This window comes from Oncorhynchus clarkii, chromosome 29 (genome assembly GCF_045791955.1).
Source record: "Oncorhynchus clarkii lewisi isolate Uvic-CL-2024 chromosome 29, UVic_Ocla_1.0, whole genome shotgun sequence".
NCBI lineage: Eukaryota > Metazoa > Chordata > Actinopteri > Salmoniformes > Salmonidae > Oncorhynchus > Oncorhynchus clarkii.
Window position 1 is genome coordinate 16180296 of NC_092175.1, and position 17445 is coordinate 16197740.

At 46.1% G+C, this 17445-nt stretch overlaps 1 protein-coding gene across 1 annotated transcript in view; it reads left to right on the forward strand.

Annotated features, from left to right (window-relative positions):
• LOC139388152 (whirlin-like) overlaps positions 1-17445 on the forward strand; it is a 101971-nt gene that overhangs the window by 71285 nt on the left and 13241 nt on the right. The gene's annotated exons all lie outside the window — the stretch shown is intronic.

A 17445-nucleotide genomic window follows, 5' to 3' on the forward strand; every position in this document is an offset into this window, starting at 1 on the left:
ATCACGTCGTCTTTCACATAGCGCACGAATACAGCAAGCTGGCTTAGATTGGAAAGGTCTGTGGTCTCGTCCAGTTGAAGGCTGAATTTTGCCGGGCTTGAAATCAGATCTGCAACTACTTGAGCCAAGATGTCTTTGCTAATGTCCTCTATTCTGTCGCTGATTGTGTCATTTGAAAGAGGAATTTGGGATAACTTAAGTTCAGCCTCTTTTCCCAGCATGATATTCGCCATCTTCAACACAGCTGGTTTTATGAGTGTTTCACCAATGATGTGTTGTTTGCCCTGCTTTGCGATCACGTAAGCAACTTCGTACGATGTTGTGAGGATCGGTTTGTTGATGGGTACAAAGCCGAGAACAGGCAGAGTAGCCTTTTCATCGAATCTGGCTCTCTTCACCTTGAATTCAGCGAGCGTTGTGTTCTTGTATTTTCCATCTCCATGCAGCTTAAGGAAGTGTTTTCTTAGTTTTGTCGGTGCTAGACTAGAATTGCTCAACTTGGCATTGCAAATCATGCAGTTAGGACGCTGACTCCCATCACGTTCCGTTATACATGTGAATCCATATTGTACATATTTGTCCGACCACTTTCTTTAAATATGAAGGGATTAAAAGAAAGAAAGAAATCACAAGACGTACCATCACGACAGTCACAAGTCGACTACTGAGCGCACCAAATTCCCTGCAGCACAGATAGGCCAAGCGATGTAGCGTGATCACCTGCAGCCATTGATGGCCAAGAGGGGCGTTTCATCAAAAATCATATGAGTCGGATGTGTGTCTTGACCTCCGCCGAACCCCTGAGACTGACTCACCGAACCCCTGGGGTTCGATCGAACCCAGGTTAAGAACCACTGGTCTAGTGGGTGTGCTTGACTTTTGCCATCAGTGCCACAGGGAAGATTTATTTCGATGGAAAGGAGACAGGTGGAGAGTTGGGAGAGACAGCAGCTGCCAAAAGGAAGGACAGCAAGGGAAGAAGAGGAGAGGAAGAGACGCCAAGAAATCACCATCGATTACACATCTCCTGAAGTGCTGACCCTCTCCATTGATATCACAAGGCAGTGTCTTTGAGTCCACAGGGACTTGAAGAGGAGAGGGGTATTGTGGAGACTTCCACAAAAAGTGTCTTACCTGGTGGAGAGCTCTAAGGTCTCTTTAGCCCTGTGTGTGTGTGTGTGTGTGTGTGTGTGTGTGTGTGTGTGTGTGTGTGTGTGTGTGTGTGTGTGTGTGTGTGTGTGTGTGTGTGTGTGTGTGTGTGTGTGGTCAAAGCGATCTTGCAGGACGAACACGTTCCCTCTCAGTGTCATGAGCTTTTTTAGTGGATGAGTGAGCTTAATAAGATGCTGTGAAATCCCCCTCGGTTCATATCAATCAAATTCATTTATAAAGCCCTTCTTACATCAGCTGATGTCACAAAGTGCTGTACAGAAACCCAGCCTAAAACCCTGAACAGCAAGCAATGCAGGTGTAGAAGCGCGGTGGCTAGGAAAAACTCCCTAGAAAGGCCAGAACCTAGGAAGAAACCTAGAGAGGAACCAGGCTATGAGGGGTGGCCAGTCCTCTTCTGGCTGTGACGGGTGGAGATTATAACAGAACATGGCCAAGATGTTCAAATGTTCATAGATGACCAGCAGGGTCAATTAATAATAATCACAGTGGTTGTCGAGGGTGCAACAGGTCAGCACCTCAGGAGTAAATGTCAGTTTGCTTTTCATAGACGATCATTCAGAGTATCTCTACTGCTCCTGCTGTCACTAGAGAGTTGAAAACATCAGGTCAGAGAGAGAGAGAGAGAGAGAGAGAGAGAGAGAGAGAGAGAGAGAGAGAGAGAGAGAGAGAGAGAGAGAGAGAGAGAGAGAGAGAGAGAGAGAGAGAGAGAGAGAGAGAGAGAGAGAGAGAGAGAGAGAGAGAGAGAGAGAGAGAGAGAGAGAGAGAGAGAGAGAGAGAGAGAGAGAAATTCTTAAACTTAAATTTACACAGGACACTGGATAAAACAGGAGAAATATTCCAGATATATCAGACTGACCCTAGCCCTCCAACACATAAACTATTGAGTGAGACAGGAGGGGTCGGGAGATACTGTGGCCCCGTCCGACGATACCCCTGGACAGGGCCGAAGCAGAATATAACCCCACCCACTTTGCCAAAGCACAGCCCCCACATCACTTGAGGGATATCTTCAAACACCAACTTGCCATCCAGAGACAAGGCCGAGTATAGCCCACAAAGATATCCGCCATGGCACAACCCAAGGGGGGGCGCCAACCCGGACAGGAAGATCACGTGAGTGACTCAACACACTCAAGTGACGCACCCCTCCTAGGAACGGCATGGAAGAGCACCAGTAAGCCAGTGACTCAGCCCTGTAATAGGGTTAGAGGCAGAGAATCCCAGTGGAAAGAGGGGAACCGGCCAGGCAGATACAGCAAGGGCGGTTCATTGCTCCAGTGCCTTTCCATTCACCTTCACACTCCTGGGCCAGACTACACTCAATCCTGTGACCCACTGAAGAGATGAGTCTTCAGTAAAGACTTAAAGTTTGAGACAGAGTCTGCGTCTCTCACATGGGTAGGCAGACCATTCCATAAAAATATGAGCTCTATAGGAGAAAGCCCTGCCTCCAGCTGTTTGCTTAGAAATTCTAGGGACAGTAAAGAGGCCTGGGTCTTGTGACTGTAGCGTACGTGTAAGTATGTACGGCAGGACCAAATCGGAAAGATAGGTAGGAGCAAGCCCATGCATGTAATGCTTTGTAGGTTAGCAGTAAAACATTGAAATCAGCCCTTGCCTTGACAGGAAGCCAGTGTAGAGAGGCTAGCACTGGAGTAATATGATCAACTTTTTGGTTCTAGTCAGGATTCTAGCAGCCGTATTTAGCACTAACTGAAGTTTATTTAATGCTTTATCCGGGTAGCCGGAAAGTAGAGCATTGCAGTAGTCTAACCTAGAAGTTTTTGGACAGAAAGTTTCTGATTTTTGCAATGTTACGTAGATGGGAAAAAAGCTGTCCTTGAAACCGTCTTGATATGTTCTTCAGGGTCCAGAGTAACGCCGAGGTCCTTCACAGTTTTATTTGAGACGACTGTACAACCATCAAGATGAATTGTCAGATCCAACAGAAGATCTCTTTGTTTCTTGGAAACTAGAACTAGCATCTCTGTTTTGTCCGAGTTTAAAAGTAGAACATTTGCCGCCATCCACTTCCTTATGTCTGAAACATAGGCTTCCAGGGAGGACAATTTTGGGGCTTCGTCATGTTTCATCGAAATGTACAGCTGTGTGTCGTCCGCATAGCAGTGAAAGTTAACATTATGTTTCCGAATGACATACACAAGAGGTAAAATATATAGTGAAAACAATAGTGGTTCATATGCAAAAATATATTTATTTCCATAAAAGTGATACCCTGCATGAGAACCCAGATACTATGACAGTACAGTCCTTTATCATGTCTTAGAAGAGGGGGAGTATCAGGTATCAAGGTAAGACCCAAGTGCAGACTGTGTGAAGTAACAATGTTTATTGTAACAGGGGAAGGCAAACGACAGGTCAAGGCAGGCAGAGGTGGATAATCCAGAGTAGGAGCAAAAGTACAGGACGGCAGGCAGCCTCAGGCAGAGTGGTCAGGCAGGCAGGTACAGGACGGCAGGCAGGCTCAGGCAGAGTGGTCAGGCAGGCAGGTACAGGACGGCAGGTAGGCTCAGGCAGAGTGGTCAGGCAGGCAGGTACAGGACGGCAGGCAGGCTCAGGCAGAGTGGTCAGGCAGGCAGGTACAGGGCGGCAGGCAGGCTCAGGCAGAGTGGTCAGGCAGGCAGGTACAGGACGGCAGGCAGGCTCAGGCTCAGGCAGAGTGGTCAGGCAGGCAGGTACAGGACGGCAGGCAGGCTCAGGCTCAGGCAGAGTGGTCAGGCAAGCAGGTACAGGACGGCAGGCAGGCTCAGGCTCAGGCTCAGGCAGAGTGGTCAGGCAGGCAGGTACAGGACAGCAGGCAGGCTCAGGCTCAGGCAGAGTGGTCAGGCAGGCTCAGGCTCAGGCAGAGTGGTCAGGCAGGCAGGTACAGGGCGGCAGGCAGGCTCAGGCAGAGTGGTCAGGCAGGCAGGTACAGGGCGGCAGGCAGGCTCAGGCAGAGTGGTCAGGCAGGCAGGTACAGGGCGGCAGGCAGGCTCAGGCAGAGTGGTCAATAAGGGAGGTACAGGGCGGCAGGCAGGCTCAGGCTCAGGCTCAGGCAGAGTGGTCAGGCAGGCAGGTACAGGGCGGCAGGCAGGCTCAGGCAGAGTGGTCAGGCAGGCAGGTACAGGGCGGCAGGCAGGCTCAGGCTCAGGCAGAGTGGTCAGGCAGGCAGGTACAGGGCGGCAGGCAGGCTCAGGCTCAGGCAGAGTGGTCAGGCAGGCAGGTACAGGGCGGCAGGCAGGCTCAGGCTCAGGCTCAGGCAGAGTGGTCAGGCAGGCAGGTACAGGGCGGCAGGCAGGCTCAGGCTCAGGCAGAGTGGTCAGGCAGGCAGGTACAGGGCAGGCAGGTACAGGGCAGGCAGGTACAGGGCAGGCAGGTACAGGGCAGGCAGGTACAGGGCAGGCAGGTACAGGGCAGGCAGGCAGGCTCAGGCAGAGTGGTCAGGCAGGCAGGTACAGGGCGGCAGGCAGGCTCAGGCAGAGTGGTCAGGCAGGCAGGTACAGGACGGCAGGCAGGCTCAGGTAGAGTGGTCAGGCAGGTACAGGGCAGGCAGGCTCAGGCTCAGGCAGAGTGGTCAGGCAGGCAGGTACAGGGCGGCAGGCAGGCTCAGGCTCAGGCAGAGTGGTCAGGCAGGCAGGCTCAGGCTCAGGCAGAGTGGTCAGGCAGGCTCAGGCAGAGTGGTCAGGCAGGTACAGGGCAGGCAGGTACAGGGCAGGCAGGCTCAGGCAGAGTGGTCAGGCAGGTACAGGGCAGGCAGGTACAGGGCAGGCAGGCTCAGGCAGAGTGGTCAGGCAGGCAGGCTCAGGCAGAGTGGTCAGGCAGGCAGGCTCAGGCTCAGGCTCAGGCTCAGGCTCAGGCTCAGGCAGGTACAGGGCAGGCAAGAGTCAAAAACTAGGAGGACGAGATAAAGCGATGCTGGGAAAAGACAGGCGCTGACAGGACAAACCGCTGGCAAACAAGAGGAACTGGCACAGACAGACCGAAAACACAAGTATAAATACCTAGAGGATAAGTGGTGAAGATGGGCGACACCTGGAGGGGGCGGAGACAAGCACAAGGACAGGGGAAACAGATCAGGGCGTGACAGGGAGAGGAGAGGAGAGGGAGGGGAGCATAACACTGCAGTTCCGTGTCGGTGTGCATGCGTACGTATGTGTGTGCGCGTGTAAACAGAGAAAGTGTGTTATCTGCACAGTGTCCGTACTCCAGTGAAGCCGATTATCTCCTGAAAGGGGCATCACTCAAATGGGATGTATTTGGTTCTTGGATTTCCTGGGTCAAACCATCCGAAACAATCTACATGAAATACTTGTCTCCAGATTCCTATGGGCCATAATCAAAAGTAGTGCACTATGTAGGGAACACTGTGTCCCACTAGTGAATAGCCAGCAGGCTTTCCCTGAGCCCTCTCACCCCTAGAAAGCTCTTGTGTCATGTCTGGCCAGCGTTTTAACACATATACAGCACGTCATTAGTTCAGGCAAATGCAGAGAATTGACTAGTGTTAGTCAAAGCAGGGCGACGTCATCATCAGCCATAGGGTTGTGATCATAGAAATACAAATGATTATGGTTGTGACTGGGGTTGAACTGACCCCCCCCCCCCCCCAAAAAAAAAAGACAGGCAGGACATTGGTTTCATTAACAAAAAAACAACAAAAACAAACTCTGTTGTGATGTTGTTGGACATCCAAGATTCATTCAGTGGTTCTGTGATATGACTGAAGCCATTATCTGTCACTCTGTCAGATGGGGGATAGATGTCAGACCCAATGTCAGTGTTGTTTTGTTATGGACGGCCTGTCAAATCAATCAAAAACACCCAGGCAGAGCAGGGTTAATCCCCATTGTAGCCTCTGGCCTTGTGTTCGTGCACTCGTGCACTGTGTGTGTGTGTGTGTGTGTGTGTGTGTGTGTGTGTGTGTGTGTGTGTGTGTGTGTGTGTGTGTGTGTGTGTGTGTGTGTGTGTGTGTGTGTGTGTGTGTGTGTGTGTGTGTGTGTGTGTGTGTGTGTGCTGATAGTTGAGGTCTCTCCTGACCCCGATGACTGTTTACTGTAGTGATTGTAATTGTTGTTGCAGAGAGAAATCTCCAGCTCTGCTCACCCCTCCAGACATCTCTGAGCTCCTTCAATCTAAGTTAAACACCTTGCTTTCAAGTAATTGGCAATCTGTGGCTGACGCTCTTAAAAGGATTTTGAAGTAAACAAAAACACAGGGCACTCTTCAGAGAGAGCGAGAGATGATGAGGGGGACAGAGGAAGGGAGAACGGGAACGAGAGAGAGTAGATAAGGAGGGCAATTCTACTGAAGTAGGGAGGGAGTTTTCAAAGTGTACCCTAGCCAGTTGCTACCATGCCCAGAGCTGGCTGTAATACATGCAAGTGGGCAGCATGGCGTTGCAGTCTGAGAGCTGTTAGCTGAGAAGGCTGTTAATACACTGTGTAATAGCTTCAGAGCTGTTAAATATGAACGGGGAGGAACACTCAGTAAAGTTAAATATCCATCCGCTCCAACCTCCTATACAGCGTCGACAGCTCTCAGCTCTCAACTCATTTCAGCTGTGAAGATACAGCCAGATGATGACATCTTAACAAGTCGAGAACTGTTGTCCACTCCACACCATTCTCTGTCCTCCACCTTGATTCAGTCCATCACACTGGTCATAGAGGGACTGTTGTTCGTCCCTCCACACCATTCTCTGTCCTCCACCTTGATTCAGTCCATCACACTGGTCATAGAGGGACTGTTGTTCGTCCCTCCACACCATTCTCTGTCCTCCACCTTGATTCAGTCCATCACACTGGTCATAGAGGGACTGTTGTTCGTCCCTCCACACCATTCTCTGTCCTCCACCTTGATTCAGTCCATCACACTGGTCATAGAGGGACTGTTGTTCGTCGTCCCTCCACACCCCTCTTTCCCTTCCCCCATCCCTCTCTTTTTAATTAGAGCCAAAGGCCAGAATGGACCGATAAGCGAATTAATTAAGAATAGGATGCACGGGTTCAGCACTGCAAAAGTCTCATAGCAAAGGATCAGGGATATGACCCCTTTCATTTCATGGTGAATGGATGGGATAGCCCAATCAGTGGCTATGCTCTAATTGATTTTGACACGGCTATTATTGGCTAATAGCTTTTCCCCCAAAAGAAACCTTGTCTAAAGAATGACAAAGTCTGGTCTCACAATTAGATTGTGGAGTTGGATACGCTTTTACACAGGATTCTCTCCGTTTCAGCCATCGATTGGAGAGGCTCACACAATCAGTGGAGAAGATAGCATGCTGGATTGTTCCGTTTACATCTGACAATGGAACAGTGGAACACACACACACACACACACACACACAAATACACTCCTGACCACCCTCACCCCACCTTGACCCTTACCCCCACCTCAGGGGGATCAATAGCTGTCACAAGGCTTTTTGTGTTTAGTACCAGGATGTAGCTATTGTGTGGCTCCAGGGGTACTTATTTTCCACCATCATTTGCAAATAAATTCATAAAAAATCCTACAATGTGATTTTCTGGATTTTTTTTCTCATTTTGTCTGTCATAGTTGAAGTGTACCTATGATGAAAATTACAGGCCTCTCTCATCTTTTTAACTTGCACAATTGGTGGCTGACTAAATACTTTTTTGCCCCAATGTAATTTGCCCCTCGGTATAGCTAGGTAAGAGCTCATCCCTCTGATGAAGTTGAATCTAATGCTTAAAGATACAATCTGTAGTAATGTGAGTTATAGAGCTGTCATTCTCATCGAAAGTAAGTCTAAGAAGTGGTAGACCTGTTCTAAGTGCACTATTTCTATGCTTCCTGTTCTTAAGTTGAATTTTTGCATCTTTTACTTTTGGTTTTGTACACCAGTTTCAAACAGCTGAAAATACAATGTTTTTATTGTGGAAAAGATATTTCACAGCGGTTTAGATGGTACAATGATTATCTGCATAATACTTGATTGTTTTGTCATACAAACTGAAATTAGGCAAACTATTCTAATTTTATCAACCAGGAAAATGGCGTGGCGATTTCTGCGTAGTGCATCTTTAATTGCTAGGGTCAGAGGTTGATTTCACTTCTGTGGTGGTCAGTTATATGTGCAGGAAGATGAAGAGTGAGACTGGAAATATGTCCCAAATCACACATTTTGACCTGGTTATTAAAAGTAGTGCACTACACAGGGAATTTGGTGCCATTTAGGACACAGAGAGAGTTTGATTCTGCATGGTTTGGCAGGGGGTCCAAGATGCTCCAGTCCAGTACACTAGCTTGATGGTTATTGCTACGAAACAATAGTCCTTTCATTTCTCTATCGGATTGGATTAAGGAGAGCTGTGGTCTGGTAAAGTGATTTAATCAGCAGGCATTCCCCTGTGGGAAATATGGATGTCAATCAATACACTAATGGCCTACCATCTAAAATGCCCAGTGTGAATGTGATAACTGCCTAGCTTTAGACGCTCAGCCACAAGAACATATATATATATTTTTTTCTCCCATAGGCTTTTACTGTAAATCAACTGTTTGGGCTTCTTTTCGACACGCGGTGAAATTGGAAGAGGTAGAAATGTATAGCATGGTTTAAGGGTTCTAGACTAGAGAATGTGTCCCTGGGCCTGATACCATTCCATTACATACGTGTCTGCTGGGTCCCACTCTCTGTAGGGATAGGGTTTAATAGCTGGATGTATGCCTTCCAAGGTCACACCTAATCTGTCCCACATCATGTGAAATCGATTTGTCCTCCCTTTGCGTGGACATTTTTCTTACCCCGGTGTAAACTCTCCTCGCCTCTTCCTCCTCCTCCTCTTCCTCTGTCATTATAAATCCCTGAGCTGCAGCCTTGGACGTGTTCTTCCCCCTGTGAAAGATAATGTTCTCATTTCTCCAAAAACACTGAGCGTGAGGAAACAGAGAGAGTTGTCATTGTCACTAGGGACTGTGCTGAGTGGTATCAGGAGCAGTGTCCTGGAACAGTCCATACTGGGACTGAGGGGCTGAGCTAGGACATACAGGGAAATAAACAAAACACCCTTCACACTGGTTTCCTAATGATGCACCCTTCCCACTTCCTAGTTCATGTCCATTACCTAGTTTCCACTGATCATTTACTACATTTATTACAATTTAAAAACTAGCAAAAACTACCCCAACCATTATCATCACATTTGATTGCTGTAGCTCCATTCACCTCAGTCGATCAACAAACATCTAGCCTATTAGCTATATAATTAGCTGCTACAAATGAACTCACAATAACTCAGCACTGGGATTAAAAACTATAATTTAATACGTACAGTAGGATCTGTTAGCAGAAAAAGTACGATAAAAACACACTTTTTGCCATGGGCTGGGGATAATTTGTTGCAGTTTCTAAGCTAATTTCCTGTAATTCTACAAATTGTTCCATGAGATGTCATGTTAATATGATATCAAAATCAATGGGGCACCCCTAGAGGTCAGGGCCCATGGGCATGTACCCTCCATGCCCGGTCGGTAATTCGCTATGATTACTACAAGTTTAGATGGCTTTCTAGACTAACTAGACTAATTTAACTACAGTTGAAGTCGGAAGTTTACATACACCTTAGCCAAATACATTTAAACAAAAAAATTCACAATTCCTGACATTTAATCCTAGTAAGAATACCCTGTTTTAGGTCAGTTAGGATCACCACTTTATTTTAAGAATGTGAAATGTCAGAATAATAGTAGAGTGAATTATTTATTTCAGCTTTTATTTCTTTCATCACATTCCCAGTGGGTCAGAAGATTATATACACTCAATTAGTATTTGGTAGCATTGCCTTTAAATTGTTTAACTTGGGTCAAATGTTTCGGGTAGCCTTCCACAAGCTTCCCACAATAAGTTGGGTGAATTTTGGCCGATTCCTCCTGACAGAGCTGATGTAACTGAGTCAGGTTTGTAGGCCTCCTTGCTCGCACATGCTTTTTCTGTTCTGCCCACAAATTTTCTATAGGAATGAGGTCAGGGCTTTGTGATGGCCACTCCAATACCTTGACTTTGTTGTCCTTAAGCCATTTTACCACAACTTTGGAAGTATGCTTAGGGTCATTGTCCATTTGGAAGACAAATTTGCGACCAAGTTGCTTCAATATATCCACATAATTTCCCGCCTCATGATTCCATCTATTTTGTGAAGTGCACCAGTCCCTCCTGCAGCAAAGCACCCCCACAACATGATGCTGCCACCCCCGTGCTTCCCAGTTGGGATGGTGTTCTTCGGCTTGTAAGCCTCCCCCTTTTTCCTCCAAACATAACAATGGTCATTATGGCCCAACAGTTCTATATTTGTTTCACCAGATTTCTCCAGAAAGTACGATCTTTGTCCCCATGTGCAGTCACAAACTGTAGTCTGGCTTTTTTATGGCGGTTTTGTAGCAGTGGCTTCTTCCTTGCTGAGCGGCCTTTCAGGTTATGTCGATATTGGACTCGTTTTACTGTGGATATAGATACTTTGTACTTGTTTCCTGCAGCATCTTCACAAGGTCCTTTGCTGTTGTTCTGGCATTGATTTGCACTTTTCACACCAAAGTACGTTCATCTCTAGGAGACAGAACGCATCTCCTTCCTGAGCGGTATGACGACTGCATGGTCCCATGGTTTTTATACTTGCGTACTATTGTTTGTACAGATGAACGTGGTACTTTCAGGCGTTTGGAAATTGCTCCCGATGATGAACCAGACTTGTGGAGGTCTACAATGTTTTTTCTGAGGTCTTGGCTGATTTCTTTTGATTTTCCCATGAGGTCAAGAAAAGAGGCACTGAGTTTGAAGGTAGGCCTTGAAATACATCCACAGGTACACCTCCAATTGACTCAAATGATGTCAATTAGCCTATCAGAAGCTTCTAAAGCCATGACATCATTTTCGGGAATTTTCCAAGCTGTTTAAAGGCACAGCCAACTTAGTGTATTTAAACTTCTGACCCACTGGAATTGTGATACAGTGAAATAATCTGTCTGTAAAAATTGTTGCAAAATGACTTGTGTCATGCACAAAGTACACGTCCTAACCAACTTACCAAAACTATAGTTTGTTAACAAGAAATTTGGGGAGTGGTTAAAAAACTGAGTTTTAATGACTCCAACCTAAGTGTATGTAAACTTCAACTGTATCAAAAAATGATACTGCCATGGGCTAATTGAGTGAGTGACATATAACAAGAGGAAAACTGCTGATGCATAAACGATCCCTGTGTATTCTATCATTCTGGCCCTCAAGAGGAAGTTAAGACTGAGCCCCCCCTCTAAAATCGCTGAGGTCCGGATCGGGGTGTCCTTATATGTACAGTGCCTTGTGAAAGTATTCGGCCCCCTTGAACTTTGCGACCTTTTGCCACATTTCAGGCTTCAAACATAAAGATATAAAACTGTATTTTTGTTGTGAAGAATCAACAACAAGTGGGACACAATCATGAAGTGGGACGACATTTATTGGATATTTCAAACTTTTTTAACAAATCAAAAACTGAAAAATTGGGCGTGCAAAATTATTCAGCCCCTTTACTTTCGGTGCAGCAAACTCTCTCCAGAAGTTCAGTGAGGATCTCTGAATGATCCAATGTTGACCTAAATGACTAATGATGATAAATACAATCCACCTGTGTGTAATCAAGTCTCCGTATAAATGCACCTGCACTGTGATAGTCTCAGAGGTCCGTTAAAAGCGCAGAGAGCATCATGAAGAACAAGGAACACACCAGGCAGGTCCGAGATACTGTTGTGAAGAAGTTTAAAGCCGGATTTGGATACAAAAAGATTTCCCAAGCTTTAAACATCCCAAGGAGCACTGTGCAAGCGATAATATTGAAATGGAAGGAGTATCAGACCACTGCAAATCTACCAAGACCTGGCCGTCCCTCTAAACTTTCAGCTCATACAAGGAGAAGACTGATCAGAGATGCAGCCAAGAGGCCCATGATCACTCTGGATGAACTGCAGAGATCTACAGCTGAGGTGGGAGACTCTGTCCATAGGACAACAATCAGTCGTATATTGCACAAATCTGGCCTTTATGGAAGAGTGGCAAGAAGAAAGCCATTTCTTAAAGATATCCATAAAAAGTGTTGTTTAAAGTTTGCCACAAGCCACCTGGGAGACACACCAAACATGTGGAAGAAGGTGCTCTGGTCAGATGAAACCAAAATTGAACTTTTTGGCAACAATGCAAAACATTATGTTTGGCGTAAAAGCAACACAGCTGAACACACCATCCCCACTGTCAAACATGGTGGTGGCAGCATCATGGTTTGGGCCTGCTTTTCTTCAGAAGGGACAGGGAGATGGTTAAAATTGATGGGAAGATGGATGGAGCCAAATACAGGACCATTCTGGAAGAAAACCTGATGGAGTCTGCAAAAGACCTGAGACTGGGACGGAGATTTGTCTTCCAACAAGACAATGATCCAAAACATAAAGCAAAATCTACAATGGAATGGTTCAAAAATAAACATATCCAGGTGTTAGAATGGCCAAGTCAAAGTCCAGACCTGAATCCAATCGAGAATCTGTGGAAAGAACTGAAAACTGCTGTTCACAAATGCTCTCCATCCAACCTCACTGAGCTCGAGCTGTTTTGCAAGGAGGAATGGGAAAAAAAATCAGTCTCTCGATGTGCAAAACTGATAGAGACATACCCCAAGCGACTTACAGCTGTAATCGCAGCAAAAGGTGGCGCTACAAAGTATTAACTTAAGGGGGCTGAATAATTTTGCACGCCCAATTTTTCAGTTTTTGATTTGTTAAAAAAGTTTGAAATATCCAATAAATGTCGTTCCACTTCATGATTGTGTCCCACTTGTTGTTGATTCTTCACAAATAAATACAGTTGTATATCTTTATGTTTGAAGCCTGAAATGTGGCAAAAGGTCGCAAAGTTCAAGGGGGCCGAATACTTTCGCAAGGCACTGTATTTACGGCCCTGGAAGCAGTGTCATAAAGTTGAATATAAGCACTTTGATCCTACTATCAAAGGGCATTGATCTACATTGATCTACAACATTGATCTACAACAGAGTGCTAGACAGTGCAGTGGTGTGAATTGGACCTGTCTGGTTTCTATCTCGTCTTGTCTTGTTTTGGTCCTATCCCTGTCTCTGGGTAGTCATTGGAATGGGGTCAGATTTGACCAGAACTCTATGGGCCCCGGTCAAAAGTAGTGCACCACATAGGGAATAGGGTGCCATTTGGCATGCAGACAGAATCCAGCAGCACACTGGCCATTGTAGTATTTGATTAATTAGGAATTAATGGGTCTTAGTTTAACATGGGATACAGGTTAGATCTGAGTCTTAGTTTAACATGGGATACAGGTTAGATCTGAGTCTTAGTTTAACATGGGATACAGGTTAGATCTGCGTCTTAGTTTAACATGGGATACAGGTTAGATCTGAATCTTAGTTTAACATGGGATACAGGTTACATCTGACACGGAACCCAAACCGGCTGTGCACGTGCACCATCGTGCGCCTTCGTGCATACATTTATTTTGTCCCCCCACACTAAACGTGATCACGACATGCAGGTTAAAATATCGAAACAAACTCTGAACCAATTACATTAATTTGAGGACAGGTCGAAAAGCATTAAATGTTCATGGCAATTTGGCCAGCTAGCTGGCACTTGCTAGCTAATTTGTCCTATTTAGATAGCTTGGTGTTGCTAGCTAATTTGTCCTGATATATAAACATTGAGTTGTTATTTACCTGAAATGCCCAAGGTCCTCTACTCCGACAATTAATCCACACATAGAACGGTCAACCGAATCATTTCTAGTCATCTCTCCTCCTTCTAGGCTTTTTCTTCTCTTGACTTTATATTGCGATTGGCAACTTTCATAAGTTAGGTGCATTACCGCCACCGACCTCGTTCGTCTTTCAGTCACCCACATGGGTATAAACAATGAGGAGATGGCACGTGGGTACTGTGGTGGTTAATTTCTTTGCTATCAAATGAGGAGAGACCAACTTATTACACAAGTCAGAGTCATACTTAAACTAAATCTTTAATAGTGAGAGCTTTGCAATGGCTTGTCGACGAATCACTGTTTCTGATGATCCGTTGAGAGCGGCAACACAAAGGCTACTGAGATCTTCTATTACAAAGATCCACCCCCTAGTCGACATAACAAACCACAGATGTTTTGAACGGGTCACAAGGTGAGACTTTTTAAATGAGAAAGTGTCACGGCCGTCCTCCTCTTCATCTGAAGAGGAGAGGCGAAAAGGATCTGAGGACCAATACGCGGCGTGGTAAGTGTCCATGGTCAATCTTTAATAAAGAAAGTAGTGAACATTGAACACTATACAAAACCAGTAAACAAAATAACAACCGTGAAGCTAATCATATGGACTGTGCTGAAACAAGCCATCAACATAGACAATCACCCACAAACAAACAGTGCAACCCAGGCTACCTAAGTATGATTCTCAATCAGAGACAACTAATGACACCTGCCTCTGATTGAGAACCATACTAGGCCGAAAACATAGAAATGCCCCAAAACATAGAAAAACCAACAGACTGCCCACCCAACTCACGCCCTGACCATACTAAATAAATACAAAACAAAGGAAATCAAGGTCAGAACGTGACAGAAAGGTGTATCCCGTAGCCAGATAGCATTCGCTATAAATTATCGTTCAGTTTGGTCCCTAAGACGAGGTTCCGATCTCAATCCTGGTACTTCATAGCACAAAACCACCAACTCATCCAATGGCATAAATCAATTGTCAACTCCAGATACACCCATCTCATGTAAAACTCCTTCTTGACCCCACTCCTGGACAAGCTCACTGAGGGGAGTGAGCCTCTAGGTCATACACTAACCCAGGATAGGTGCAACATCAGAGATGACATACAATGGTTCCAGACACTACCACACACATCCCCCAATGCCAATGGAGTCTCTGGGCCCCAGGTGACTGAGCCCCAGCTGAGGGAAGAAGTGCATCTGCCATCACCAGAGTCCGAAGGGTACATTCTAATAACAAGTATATCACATAAGCATATTATGCAGATAAGACATCTTAATTATCTATGTTACACAGCTAATTCTGATTCTTCCGCCACAGTACCTGCTTCTATAAACCAATGAGGAGATGGGAGAGGCAGGACTTGCAACGCGATCTGCGTCACAAATAGAACTGACTTCTATTTTAGCCCATGGCAATGCAGACGCTCATTGGCGCGCGAGCAGTGTGGGTGCAATAATTGAATAATATAGATTTTTAAATGTATTTTGCAACACTCGCGCACGTGACACGAATTATGTAGTCAGCCTGTGAGTCTTAGTTTAACATGGGATACAGGTTAGATCTGAGTCTTAGTTTAACATGGGGTACAGGTTAGAACTGGGTCTCAGAGGCTAATCTCTTTCATTATTATCGTTGGCGTCACATGTCCTAACAACCATCAAATAAGTTGTCATTAAGGTATTGATTGTTCTTATACCTTGTAGGTTTGAACTATACTCTCAGGTTGTGTCCCAAATGGCACCCTATTCCCTACATAGTGCACTACTTTTGCCCAGGGCTCTATGGGGAATAGGGTGCCATTTGGGACACAACCAATGTGCACTTTTCAAGGTAAATTCACTTTTTTCAGGTAAATGTATGTTGTAAGAGTTAATTGGGATACGGACTAAGTGTGGCTTCACCTTGGGGACTTACGTTTGGCAAAGGTTGCAACACCTCACTCCTCCAGACCTGGTGGCTAACTCAGACGAATGAGAGTGGTTAAGAGTTTGGGATGAGGAGTCTGGGGCGGGGGGGAGGAGAGTGAGTTGCCCCTCTCTCCTTCCCTCCCCTCTCTCTATCACTCTCTCTCCCCATATCTCTCTCTCTCTCTCTTTCCTCTTTCACTCTCTTCTCTCCCTCTCCCCATCTTTTTTTCTCTTTCTCTCTCTTACACACAGCCTTTCGGCTGGTGACTTTGAAGTGGTGTCTTTGATTAAGGAGTTCATTAAAGAAAAGCTGTTTGTGAGGAGATACAGAGAGCGAGAGAAAGAGAGATAGGAAGAGAGGGAGAAAGACAGGACAAGGAAGAGCGAGAGAAACAGAGATAGGAAGAGAGGGAGAAAGACAGGACAAGGAAGAGCGAGAGAAAGAGAGATAGGAAGAGAGGGAGAAAGACAGGACAAGGAAGAGCGAGGCGAGAGAGAGATAGGAAGAGAGGGAGAAAGACAGGACAAGGAAGAGCGAGAGAAAGAGAGATGGGAAGAGAGGGAGAAAGACAGGACAAGGAAGAGCGAGAGAAAGAGAGATAGGAAGAGAGGGAGAAAGACAGGACAAGGAAGAGCGAGAGAAAGAGAGATAGGAAGAGAGGGAGAAAGACAGGACAAGGAAGAGCGAGAGAAAGAGAGATAGGAAGAGAGGGAGAAAGACAGGACAAGGAAGAGCGAGAGAAAGAGAGATAGGAAGAGAGGGAGAAAGACAGGACAAGGAAGAGCGAGAGAAAGAGAGATAGGAAGAGAGGGAGAAAGACAGGACAAGGAAGAGCGAGAGAAAGAGAGATAGGAAGAGAGGGAGAAAGACAGGACAAGGAAGAGCGAGAGAAAGAGAGATAGGAAGAGAGGGAGAAAGACAGGACAAGGAAGAGCAAGGAAGAGACAAGGAAGAGCGAGAGAAAGAGAGATAGGAAGAGAGGGAGAAAGACAGGACAAGGAAGAGCGAGGAGAAAGAGAGATAGGAAGAGAGGGAGAAAGACAGGACAAGGAAGAGCGAGGAGAAAGAGAGATAGGAAGAGAGGGAGAAAGACAGGACAAGGAAGAGCGAGAGAAAGAGAGATAGGAAGAGAGGGAGAAAGACGGAAGAGCGAGGAGAGAGAGATAGGAAGAGAGGGAGAAAGACAGGACAAGGAAGAGCGAGGAGAGAGAGAGATAGGAAGAGAGGGAGAAAGACAGGACAAGGAAGAGCGAGAGAAAGAGAGACAGGAAGAGAGGGAGAAAGACAGGACAAGGAAGAGCGAGAGAAAGAGAGATAGGAAGAGAGGGAGAAAGACAGGACAAGGAAGAGCGAGGAGAAAGAGAGATAGGAAGAGAGGGAGAAAGACAGGACAAGGAAGAGCGAGAGAAAGAGAGATAGGAAGAGAGGGAGAAAGACAGGACAAGGAAGAGCGAGAGAAAGAGAGATAGGAAGAGAGGGAGAAAGACAGGACAAGGAAGAGCGAGGAGAGAGAGATAGGAAGAGAGGGAGAAAGACAGGACAAGGAAGAGCGAGAGAAAGAGAGATAGGAAGAGAGGGAGAA